Raw genomic sequence first — 12868 nt, forward strand, 5'->3', positions numbered from 1 at the left:
CAATTTCTCTTCTCTGAATTATACCCAGCCTCAAAATTGGCTCTAGTCCAGGCTTTGCCAATGACAAAGGGTTCTTCTTGGGTAATAACTCATAAGATTTGAGACTCGGTTGGAAATGGTGACCTAGAAGTCATTTCCGAGTAAATAGGTCGGGGAATTGTATGAGTAAAGTTTACTCATACAAGGTTAACCCTAATGGTTGAGTCAACATAATTTCTAGCGCTAGATGTCGATCCAATGTTACTAAACTGATTGTAACGAAAGGACTGACTCCTATTCATTCGAATCCTGAGAGATTCATCAATATCCTGAATAATATCTCTAATAGATCTGGCTTCAATCTTTTCAGATTTAACCACATCTTGCAAAATTCATTCCTGGGGGAATTTGTCAATAATATTAGAAGCAGTAAGAATCTTCGAGGTCATAATATTAGATCTGCTAAGATTGAGTTCAATAATACATGTTTCATTTCTAGGAGTAGTTTTAAGAGATTTAAAATTGTAATTAACATTATAAACTTTGAAGGTAATTCTACTAATAACATATATGTTGCCAACTCCAGGATTGGACGTGTCACTTAGGCCTTGAACATATACGACAAATGAGTTTTTAGTGAATTCACCAGTTAAAAGAATAAAGTAATTATGATGGTAGTTAAAGTAAACTGGATCATCATTAAGGTTAGATTCAACTATAGATATAGTTGAGTTATGAAAATCTTTAATACAAGTATCGCGAAGGACTAACAGAATAGGGGTGTCTAGCCTTAATTTATGTAAAGGCTTTATAGCTATTTGGATTAATCCTCTCTCTCTCTCTCTCTCTCTCTCATATATATATATATATATATATATATATATATATATATATATATATATATATATATATATATATATATATATATATATATATATATATATATATATATATATATATATATATATATATATATATATATATATATATATATATATATATATATATATATATATATATATATATGTGTGTGTGTGTGTGTGTGTGTGTGTATTTTGGTCCTCCTTAAATATTTCATATTTAACTTTTAGTTCCTCTAAAAATTTCTTTCAAAGAATAGTCTTCCTAAAAATTTTAGTTTTAACTTTTGATCCCTCGTGCCAAAACTGGCGTTAAATAAAAAGTCGCTGCTAAAAAACCTCGCTAATTCTGTCGCTAAGTTGTAAAAATCTTCGTTAAGTTGCAGGAGGATCAAAAAGTTAAAATTAAATTTTTTAGGAAGACCATTCTTTGAAGAAATTTTTTGGAAGGATTAAAAGTTAAATATGAGATATTTAGGAGGATAAAAATATATTTAACCCTTAATATATATATATATATATATATATATATATATATATATATATATATATATATATATATATATATATATATATATATATATATATATATATATATATAGATAGATATATATAGATAGATAGATAGATAGATAGATAGATAGATAGATTGATATATAAAAATAGATAGATATATAGATAGGTAGATAGATAGTGTTGTGTGTGTGTGTGTGTGAGATAGAGAGAGAGAGTAAAAAGCTAATTTAATCTAACCTAATGATTAATCAAGTAAAAAACTAATTTAATGATTAATTAAATAAAAAACTAATTTAACCATTATATTAGATTCAATTCAAAGATTATTATTTGTAGTAAGTTAAGAAAAACTTACTCTTTGAGTAAGTTGATCCCCACTTTTATATATATATATATATATATATATATATATATATATATATATATATATATATATATATATATATATATATAATTTAAGTTAAATGATAAGTTAAGCAAGAAACATGATAAGATGAAAGAAAGCAAAGTAGAGCTTTAAAATTATATTGAATTTCTAGAGAATAACAATGAAACGTTAAGGTATGAAATCACTAATATTAGAAACCAAACTAATAATTGTGAAACATGTGTTTCAATGAAGAAGGAAGTGAAATTTTTGCATAAAACCCTAAGATAATTTACTAAGGAGTAAGAAAATCTTGATTTGATTCTATCAAATTAAAGAGTTTCCTTAAATAAAAATGGATTAGGGTTTAAATCAAATAAATCAGTTAGTAAATGCTTCAATAAGAAGAAATTAAATTGTCATATCTATAAATGTTCTTTTTGTAATAAGTTTGGCTACTTAGAATCTTTTTGCTATAATAAACTAAGAAGGTCTAAAATAAATAACTTTAGACCTTTTAGAGTTACTAATGCACTAAGACCTAAAAATGATTTGTGCACTAAATGTGAAACCTGATATGTTTTGCACGAACGCTTCACAACTTTAATGAAGTCTTAGTGCAAATTAAATGAAGTTGTGCAAAACAAGTGTATACGTTGAGTGTATAAGAAAAGGTCTTGACTGATGGAGTTTGATGATTTTAATGCTTGTGATCAAAGTATGCTTGTTTGTGGTGTGTTTTTTAAAGGATGTGATCAAGGTGTTCTCGTTAAGGGTGTTTGTCAACAACTTTGATGAGCTTGATGATTATATAATCTCTTAGTAAGTTGAGGTGATAATTATGTAATTTACTTATCAATACTATGGATTAAACCAACTTTCATATCAAACGATTCATAAAGAAGGATATATGATGATGGTTTGGCGTTCCCTCAAAAGTGGGAGTTCTCTCAAATTGTCTCGAGGCTTAAGGTGGTAGACTTAATAGAGGTTGAAAAAATAGAAAAAATCTGATTAATTTTCTAATAAGGGTTTATTAATTTCTTAGTCAATTAAGATTATTCTTACTAATTTTTTGGTTGAGTTTTTAAATTATTCTTAAGAAAGGGATGCAGTCTAAATAAAAATGGGGTGCCAAAAGCAACATGCCAAAGCCAAATCTCAACCCAAAGTTCAAAATACCAAGGAGACTGGAACAAGGCACATAATCGATTATCCTAATCAATATATTGTATTTAAGTTTGAAATCTCAATCAAAATGTGAATGTATCTTTTCTTTAGAGATGATCAAATCAGAGCATTAATGAAGAACACGCATATTCTTCATATTTGATAGTAAACAACCAGTTATTCCTCCAAAATAATCAATCATCACACTTGTTTTTGAATGATTTGCTTCCTATCTTTTTTTGGCCGCATCTTGGATTTTATGAAGGGTTTGCACGCTCAAATTATCAGAACCATCACGATAAATAAGCGCTCATATTCCTTTAGTTCTTGCATAATTTTTCTCTTCTTCTCGTGTTTTCTCCATTCTTGATTTTATCTGTTCGTGATAGTACTACTTTAGTACACCAAAATCATCAGCATGTCACCCAAGAGAATGAGAATATCCACTCCTTCCTACCTCTCCGATGATTTTTCATATCAAGAACAATAAAGAAGATTATTTTAAGAGTTTGAAAATAAGGTGATCATGTTTGTTCATTTATTGGATGCAATGATACTTCAAGAGTGTCAGTTCTTAAAGAGTCTTGAAAAATAAAACTTGAAGGGTTTTATCTCCTATTCTCCAAGAAATGTGTGTCCATCCTTGATAAAAATGTTATACTAAAATCTCTACTAAATTGATGGGATTATTTCTTCTGAAGTCAGAAAGCATATGAAGTCTCTACCATTGGAAGAGTTTGTTAAAGCTCTGGATCTACCATTCACCAAACCTCGTTTCAAGCTAGGTGAACTAGAGGAAGGTAATAAGTACAATCATGAGATTTTTGTTGGTGTAATCTCTAGATGCCAATACTTTTGGTACCTGTATCAATTCATTTATTAATAATAAAAGGTCTTTTCTTTATTGTGTTTGTTTAATAAAGTCCCTAGAATAGCTAGTCTGTTTAATGTATCAAGTGTGACTTGATCATGAGATCCCATTAAACATAAGGACACTTAAAGTATTTATAGTCGAGCTTTGTTGAGAAGTGGGATAATATTAAAGCATTAACACTATTATGTATATGTACTAATGATCGCATCTCATGGATCATGAATAATGAGTTATCAAGTCTTAAACATAGGTATGTATATTAGGAGTAATATTTATACTGGATTGACCCGCTATGAGAATATTACATAGAATGTTATACAAAGTGTCATAAGTTATTCTCATGGTGATAGTGGTATATACCACCCTTCAATCTGAAACCACTATGGACCCTAGATGTAGAGTCGAGTGTGTTATTGTTGATCAAACGTTGTCCGTAACTTGATGACCATAAAGACAGTTGATGGGCACTCCACGAAGCATGCTGAGAGACATGAGTGACCTAGATGGAATTTTCTCATCCTGCGTAACATGATAAATGTCTAAGGGCCCAATATTGAATTGGACAAGGATGACATAGTCTATGCCCTGTGTTCAATATAGACATAAGGGCAAAAGGGTAAATTGTACACATAAGTATTATCACATAAAGGGATTTGTCAGATCACATTACATTTTCGTGTCTTGGGTAGCAGTGATGTGTTGCTAGATACCGCTCACTGTTTATTATGTTCAATACGTGATTTAATATAATTGCCAATGTCGCGAAAACCTACAGGGTCACACACAAAATGACGGATTGATGAGAGATAGAGTAAATAAGGAACACCGTAAGGTACGGTGCACTTAAGTGAATTATAGAACATCGTAAGGTACGATTCACTTAAGTAGAATATGAAATATGGTAAGGTACCATGCGCTTAAGTGAATTTCTGTATACCATAAGATATGGGTCACATACACTTAAGTGGCTTTTTTAGCTTGCAACCCACATAAGTGGTTCTATAAATAGAACCCTTATGCAGAAGCATTTGACTTGATGAAATTTCATTTCTCTCTCTCTCTCTCTCATTCAAAGCCTTCATTTGTAGCAATTAGCACCGAGACTGAAGGAATCCGTTCGCGTGGACTGAGTAGAGGCGTTGTCACCATTCAACGCTCGTGATCACTCCTTAGATCTGCATCAAAGGTTTCAATCTCCACAAGAGGTAACAGTTTCTATCACTGATCATGCTCATTCGTAAGGATCACTAAAGGAAATTTTTTAATTTCTACTGCGTTTTGGATCGCAATTTTCTTTCAGTGGTATCAGAGTCACTTACGAAACCATGCATCTGATAGTTGTTTATCTTCTGTATTTTCTGTGTTAATATGATTAAAAGACAGAATCAATTAAATAATAAATGAGTAATTAAATTTGGCATCATGTGTGTATGATTTGGATGATTGATGTTGACTATGCTTCGAAATCCGACGTTAGTATGGTGAAGCAGCGATACATCGATCGTCAATAGGTTACACATATGAGATCGATCAATTTATATATATGATATAAGTAATTCTGATGCAAAATATGGTATATATGATATACTGTTTCTATTTCGTTCATTCAAACACTTAATGATTGTTATTCCTTTGAGCGATTAATGGTCATTTGCTTTGGAATCTGACATTAGTATGATGAAGCAATGGTGTGTTGATCAATCATATTGAATTATCAATCGAGGTATGTTTGACGGTATGAAATTGCTGCATTAGGGTTCATGACGGTACAAGGCAGCGGAACCCCCAGCTAACTCTGCATAGTGTGATCAATCGTCGAAATTTAATTTGGTTTATTTAATTAACAAAATTTAAATTAATAATAATAATGTGTTTATTATTATTGTCTTATGGTGATCAGTTATGGCATTAGTTTTCCTTTATTTTGGTTTTGGGATTTTAAAATACGACTTGCGTGTCGTGCCTCTCTTTTAATCTCTTAATGTAACTTATTTTCTCATCTCACTCCCTCGTATGTAAAACAAGTTTCTTTTATGTAATGTAATGTTATGAAGAAAGAGAAGAATACAATATCAAAGGAGGACAACCTTGAAGATATTTTTTGGTGAAGCTTAGATCGTTTTTAGGTTAGCTTAGGTTCTCCCATTGGCTTCGGAGAACAATTGCGCTAGGGGCCATAACTGTTTCATTTTGTATGTATGTTGATGCATGTGAGAGACGATTTACATGATAAATAAGCAGGTGAGATCAAAATAATTGCAAATTCCCTCAAATTAAATATTAAGTTTATGTTTTTCAAGTTTTAGCACTCACTAAGACTAGTATCGAATAATGTAGGTTTCGCCTACACGAGGTGCATGTTATATATTAGTAAGGTGCAATAGGATAATTGTAATATCCAATTGCTAAAACAATGAGTCGAACTTAACTAAACAGGTTATAATAAGATTATATACGTTTAGAAGCAAGAGTTGGAAATGATCCATGTGATGGATTGGAATAAGGAGTTATTCACCCAACTAAAATATTCGAGAGTTGTATTAGATACAATTGGAAGGAGTTCCTACCTAAATAACCTAGTTTTGTGTAATCCGCCTACACTGACTTAAAACAAAGTGAAATATGGATCTCGACCCACTAGAAAATCTTCCAACGGGAATTTTCGAATCAAATGGTGAGGGTCATTTGTTTTGAGTAAAATATTGGGAGCATATATAATTAAAGGCCTAATTAAATATGTTATTTTAATGATACTTATATTTTCATATTTTTCATGTAGATTGCCATGACAACAAACACCTCTAACAATATTTTACGATCAATCCTTGATAAAGAAAAATTGTCTGGGACAAATTTTCTGGATTGGCACCGAAATCTGAGGATTGTCCTCAAGCATGATAAAAAGTTACATGTCTTGGAGGAACCTGTTCCTAAAGAGGAACCTCCTAGTTCTGCACCTAAGGCAGAAAGAGATGCTTATAAGAAGCATGTCGATGATCCCAATGAAGTTGCTTGCCTTATGTTAGCTACCATGAACTCGGAGTTATAAAAGCAACATGAGAACATGACAACGTTCAATATGATCGGACACCTAAAGATGCTCTATCAAGAGCAGGCAAAGCATGAAAGATTTGAAGTTTCAAAAGAACTTTTTCAAGGCAAGTTAGATTAGGGATTCCCTGTAGGTCCCCATGTGCTCAAGATGATTGGGTATGTGGAGAACCTTGAGAGGTTGGGTTTTCCCCTCATAAAGGAACTTGCAACTAATTTGATCTTGCAGTTGTTGCCAGAGAGCTTCAGTCAATTTGTCCTTAATTTCAACATGAATGATATGGACAAAACTCTTCCTGAACTACTAGGCGTGTTAAGAACTGCTGAGTAGAATATGAAGCCAAAAGGGAAGTCCATTCTGATGATCGGAAATGGAAAGAAACAGAACAAAAGACCCACCAAGTAGGGTGGTAAAGGGAACCGCAAGGAAGTTGCCAAACCCAAACTCACTGCTCCTGCTTTGAAGCCTAGTGGAGGCATAGAAAAGGATGGAACTTGCTTCCATTGCGGTAAGACCAGACACTGGAAGAGAAACTGCCCAAAGTACTTGAAAGATAAGAAGAATGAAGTAGAGACTTCAATTTCAGGTATTTTTGTTATTGAAATTAATCTATCTACGTCTACATCATGGGTATTAGATACTGGATGCGGTTCTCACATTTGTATCAACGTGTAGGGGCTAAAAAGGAGTGGAGATTTGACAAAAGGTGAAGTTGACCTACGAGTTGGCAATGGAGCAAAGGTTGTTGCTTTAGTCGTAGGAACTTATGTATGACTTTACCTAGTGGTTTAATAATTCAGTTAGAGAACTGTTATTATGTACCTACAATTAGCAGGAATATTATTTTCGTTTCTTGTTTGGAGAAGTTTGGTTTTCCATTCATAATAAAGAATAATTGTTGCTCTATTTATTTGAAGGATATATTTTATGCTACTGCGCAAATGAACAATGGACTATATGTCTTTGATCTTGAAATGCATATTTATAACATTAATACTAAAAGGATGAAACCTAATGAGTTAAATCCAACTTACCTTTGGCATTGTCGATTAGGCCACATAAATGAGAAACACATTTCCAAACTCCATAAAGATGGACTCTTGGATTCTTTTGATTATGAATAATATGAGACATGCAGATCTTGTTTAATTGGAAATATGATAAAGTCTCCATTCACAGGAAAATGTGAAAGAGTTAATGATCTTTTTGCCCTCATACATACTGATGTATGTGGACCACTGGACATACCATCCAGAGGAGGTTTTCAGTACTTCATCACATTTACTGATGATTTCAGTAGATATGGTTATGTGTATTTAATGAAACACAAATCAAAGTCCTTTGGAAAATTCAAGAAATTCAAGAATGAAGTACAAAACCAACTAGGTAAGAATATTAAAACTCTTCGATCAGATCGAGGTGGTGAATATTTAAGCCTAGAGTTTGATGACCATCTGAAAGAGTGTGGGATTCTATCCCAACTTACTCCTCTTGGAACACCCCAATGAAACGGTGTATCTGAGAGAAGAAATAGAACCTTGTTAGACATGGTCCGATCCATGATGAGTTGCGCCGATCTTCCAAACTCCTTTTGGGGACATGCACTATTGACACCAGCTTACACACTTGACCGTGTTCCATCCAAAAAGGTTGAGAAGACACCATATGAGATATGGAGTGGTAAGAAACCACATATGTCTTACATGAAGATTTGGGGTTGTGAAGTTTATGTGGAACGGCAAATTTCAACTAAGCTTGAGCCCAAATCTGACAAATGCTTATTTGTGGGGTATCCTAAAGAAACAAGAGGGTATTACTTCTACAATCCTTTTGAGGGCAGAGTGTTTTCGCTCGAACTGGAGTCTTCCTAGAAACGGATTTTATTTCCAAAGGAATCGGTGGGAGGAAAGTAGAGCTTGAATAAATTCAAGAATCACAAAGCATTGATACACCTATGGAGGAATTAGAGCAGGAAACACAAGTAGTTGTAGAAGAGCAACATGCTCAAGTAAAACAAGACCAGCGTAGGTCAAGTAGGATACGTCACCTACCTGAGAGATATGGATATGTCATAACTGATCAAGGTGATGTATTACTCATGGATCAAGATGAGCATGTGACCTAACAAGAGGCAATAATTGGTCCTGAGTTTGAGAAGTGACTAAAAGCCATGAAATCTGATATGGATTCCATGTACACAAACCAGGTTTGGACCTCGGTAAAGCCTCTTGTAGGAGTTAACCCTATAGGATGCAAGTGGATCTTCAAAAAGAAGACTGGCATGGATGATAAGGTACATATCTATAAGGCAAGACTGGTTGTAAAAGGATATAAACAAATTCATGGGGTTGACTATGATGAAACCTTTTCACCAGTTGCAATGCTTAAATATGTTCGGATTTTACTTGCTATCACTGCATATCATGATTATGAAATATGGAAGATGGATGTCAAAACTGTTTTCCTTAATGGGAATCTTCTTGAAGATGTGTACATGACACAACCTGAAGGATTCGACATGCCAAAAGCATCCCAAAAGATATGCAAGTTACAAAGATCAATCTATGGATTGAAGCAAGCTTCCAGAAGCTGAAATCTTCATTTTGATGAAACAGTAAAACAATATGGATTCATCAAGAATGAAGATGAGCTTTGTGTCTACAAGAAGGTTAGTGGGAGCATGATCGTCTTCCTGGTATTTTATGTATATGACATATTACTCATTAGAAACGATGTCCCTACCCTGCAACAAGTAAAGACTTGGTTGGAGAAATGCTTTTCTATGAAGGACCTAGGTGAAGCAACCTATATATTAGGAATCAGAATCTATAGAGATAGATCATAAAAACTGTTTGGCCTAAGTCAGAGTATATACATAGACAAAGTGCTGAGACGTTTTAATATGCATGATCCCAAGAAAGGATTCATACCTATACAACATGGCATGTGTCTATCAAAAACACAATCCCCTTCAACTAAGGAAGAAAGGGATCGCATGAATAAGATTCCATATGCATCTACAATAGGATCTACATGTATGCCACGTTATGTACTCGACCATATGTCTCGTATGCTTTAAGTGCAACAAGTAGGTACCAATTTGATCCCGATGATGCTCATTGGGTAGCTATCAAGAATATCCTTAAGTATTTGAGAAGGACTAAGGACTCATTATTGATATATGACGGTCATTAAAAGCTGGCTATAATTGGATACACCGATGCTAGCTTCCAGATAGATAAGGATGACTTTAGATTGCAATGTTCTGTTTAAATAGTGACGTTGTGAGCTGGAAAAGTTCAAAGCAAGATACAGTTGTTGTTTCTACAACCGAGGCCGATTATATTGTTGCCTCAAGTGCAGCAAAGGAAGTTATTTGGATCAAAAAGTTCATTAGTTCCTAGCATTGTGGATCCCATTGATCTCTATTGTGATAACAATGGTGTTATCACACAAGCTAAGGAGCCTATATCTCACCAACGATCCAAACACATACTTAGGCGTTATCACCTCATTCAAGAGATAATAGATAGAGGAGATGTGAAAATATGCAGTGTACCTAAACTTGACAATATTGTTGACCCACTAACAAAGCCTCTTGCGCAGCAGAAGCATGATGGTCATATTAGATCTATGGGTATTAGGGATATGCCTGATTGGCTCTAGTGCTAGTGGGAGATTGTTGGTGTAAGCTCTAGAGGCCAATATTTTTGGTACTTGTATCGAATTATTTATTAATAATAAAAGGTTTTTTCTTTATTATGTTTGTTTAATAAAGTCTCTAGAATAGCTAGTCTATTTAATGTATCAAGTGTGACTTGATCATGAGATCCCACTAAACATAAGGACACTATTCTTAATGTACCTTTGTACATAAGCATTTGACTTGACGAAATTTTGTTTCTCTCTCTCTCTCTCTCTCACTTAAAGCCTTCATTTGTAGCAGCTAGCATTGAGACTGAAGGAATCCGTTCGTGTGGACTGAGTAGAGGCGTTGTCACCATTTAACGCTCGTGATCACTCCTTAGATCCGCATCAAAGGTTTCAATCGCCACAAGAGGTAACGGTTTCTATCACTGATCATGCTCATTCCTAAGGATCATTAAAGGAAAAAATTTAATTTCCGCTGCGTTTTAGATCGCAATTTTCCTTCAATCTCTGCTTCATCCTTTTTGTTAAACCATAATTCCTATATTTCTTCTCCATTCACCGTAGGTTCCGTGCAGCCAGATATTTGTCTCATTCATCATGTGACAAACAATGTCTTTTTTTCCAAGGAAGAGAAACTTTAGTCCTTTAATCGAATTTGATGTTGCCGCAATATGATAACCTGATAATAAATTTGAGATAAATTGGGCAAATGCAGTGATTTAACACATGTTATCCATTTGGGGAAAATTACTGGGCCACTAGAGGATCTACCGAGAGGAAGGCGTTGACATGATGGTCACCCATTTGGGGGTTAACCCAGTTGAGGCCTTAAACGAGGCACAAGAAATAATAAGTGCTCATGCTATGATTAGTTTTCTAGAAAAGCTTTATAAAGACCATCTACATAACGTTATGACATGCATTTTGAGTATCATCGGACTTCCACATTAAGGTGTTACCTCTTGCTCTTGATTGGCACATGTAACATATGTCAATGTAGTCTACCTTTAGTATTTGGTCGACTTGACTACAATTCACGAGTAAAAATGGGGGGCGCATGTTTGGTCTACTTGTACTCGAAGTTGGCCACATATTGTCTTTGGAAGACAAAGCATATAACAGGGAGTTGCACGCTGCTCACGGTAATTTATTGTTACTAATATTTTCATAATTCATTTGTTACACTTGTTATTAATATTGTATTTGAACCATTTTTTGGGATGAATCATCTCCCATTTCCCTCGCATCACCGGGTTTGAAGTTGTGTCTGTCTATACTGAGGATTGATCGTGTGTTGCTGTATTTATTATGTACGATGGGAATAATGTGGCCGAGTCATTTAGAGTGCATCTTGAGCGTCTTGTGAAAGATGACATTTGATTCTGCCCATACAGAGGTCACTGCGTGACGTGTCCATTTAGGGGGAATAATGCATGTACATTGGGCCTATGACGACGACTACATGACTTGGTTCTATAGGGTGTCACACCCTATCATGACGCCAAACGCTCCTGGAAGACCACTTAGACCAACTAACTATGAGGTACTTGAGGCTCAGGATGACCACACCGAGAGCGCGACGACGGTCTATCGGCGTGTTGTGGGGATGGGTATAACAGACATAGAGACATGACTCTTTGAGGACGGCAGTCCTCAGTTGGCTCTCGTGGAGAACATTGTTGTTGAGTTACGAAATGTCCTGCAGTACAATCAGAGGAGGAGAAGGCTGGGGGTTCGAAATACTCAATAGTTTATGTTTGGATGTATTTTTTTTTGTATTTTCGAACAAATATTATATATGGTGTTGCATTTTTCAATTAATGTATGACTTTTTATTTTCATTTACCTTTAATTAAACTTGATTTTAATGTGATTTTACGTTAATATAACTTGACCTCAAAAAATTATAATGTTGGGACAATGGTGTTGTCTTGAAACCATTCAAGAGGATTTTCGGAGATGCATCACCTAAATAATTCTCTCATTATAATTATCGCGCTTCCAATTCATGTAAATGATTTCAGGGGACATTTCGGAGATGCATCTTCAAACACACCCAAATATTACACGAAGATGCATATTTGGACCATATTTTGATAAAAATAAGGTGGATTTCATAGTAGCACATTTTGATGTGATTTAGGTGCGTCTAAAAATATATCACCGGATGTATAAATGATAATTTTAGATTTTCAAAAATCAGGCATGCACGTATAACTTATAAGTGTAAGGGTGTAGTATTTCCCTTCCCGGACGGTTTATAAACACTGTCACATTAATTTGTTATCGATGTGGGACTTTTCTGAATGTCCCTTTTCAATGAAACACTTCTATTAAACACCTCTCTCTCTCTCTCAACCTTTGAATGCAACACTTACACCTTCATGAACATGCACCTC

The sequence above is a fragment of the Lathyrus oleraceus genome, chromosome 5 (assembly GCF_024323335.1).
Source record: "Lathyrus oleraceus cultivar Zhongwan6 chromosome 5, CAAS_Psat_ZW6_1.0, whole genome shotgun sequence".
Classification (NCBI taxonomy): domain Eukaryota; kingdom Viridiplantae; phylum Streptophyta; class Magnoliopsida; order Fabales; family Fabaceae; genus Lathyrus; species Lathyrus oleraceus.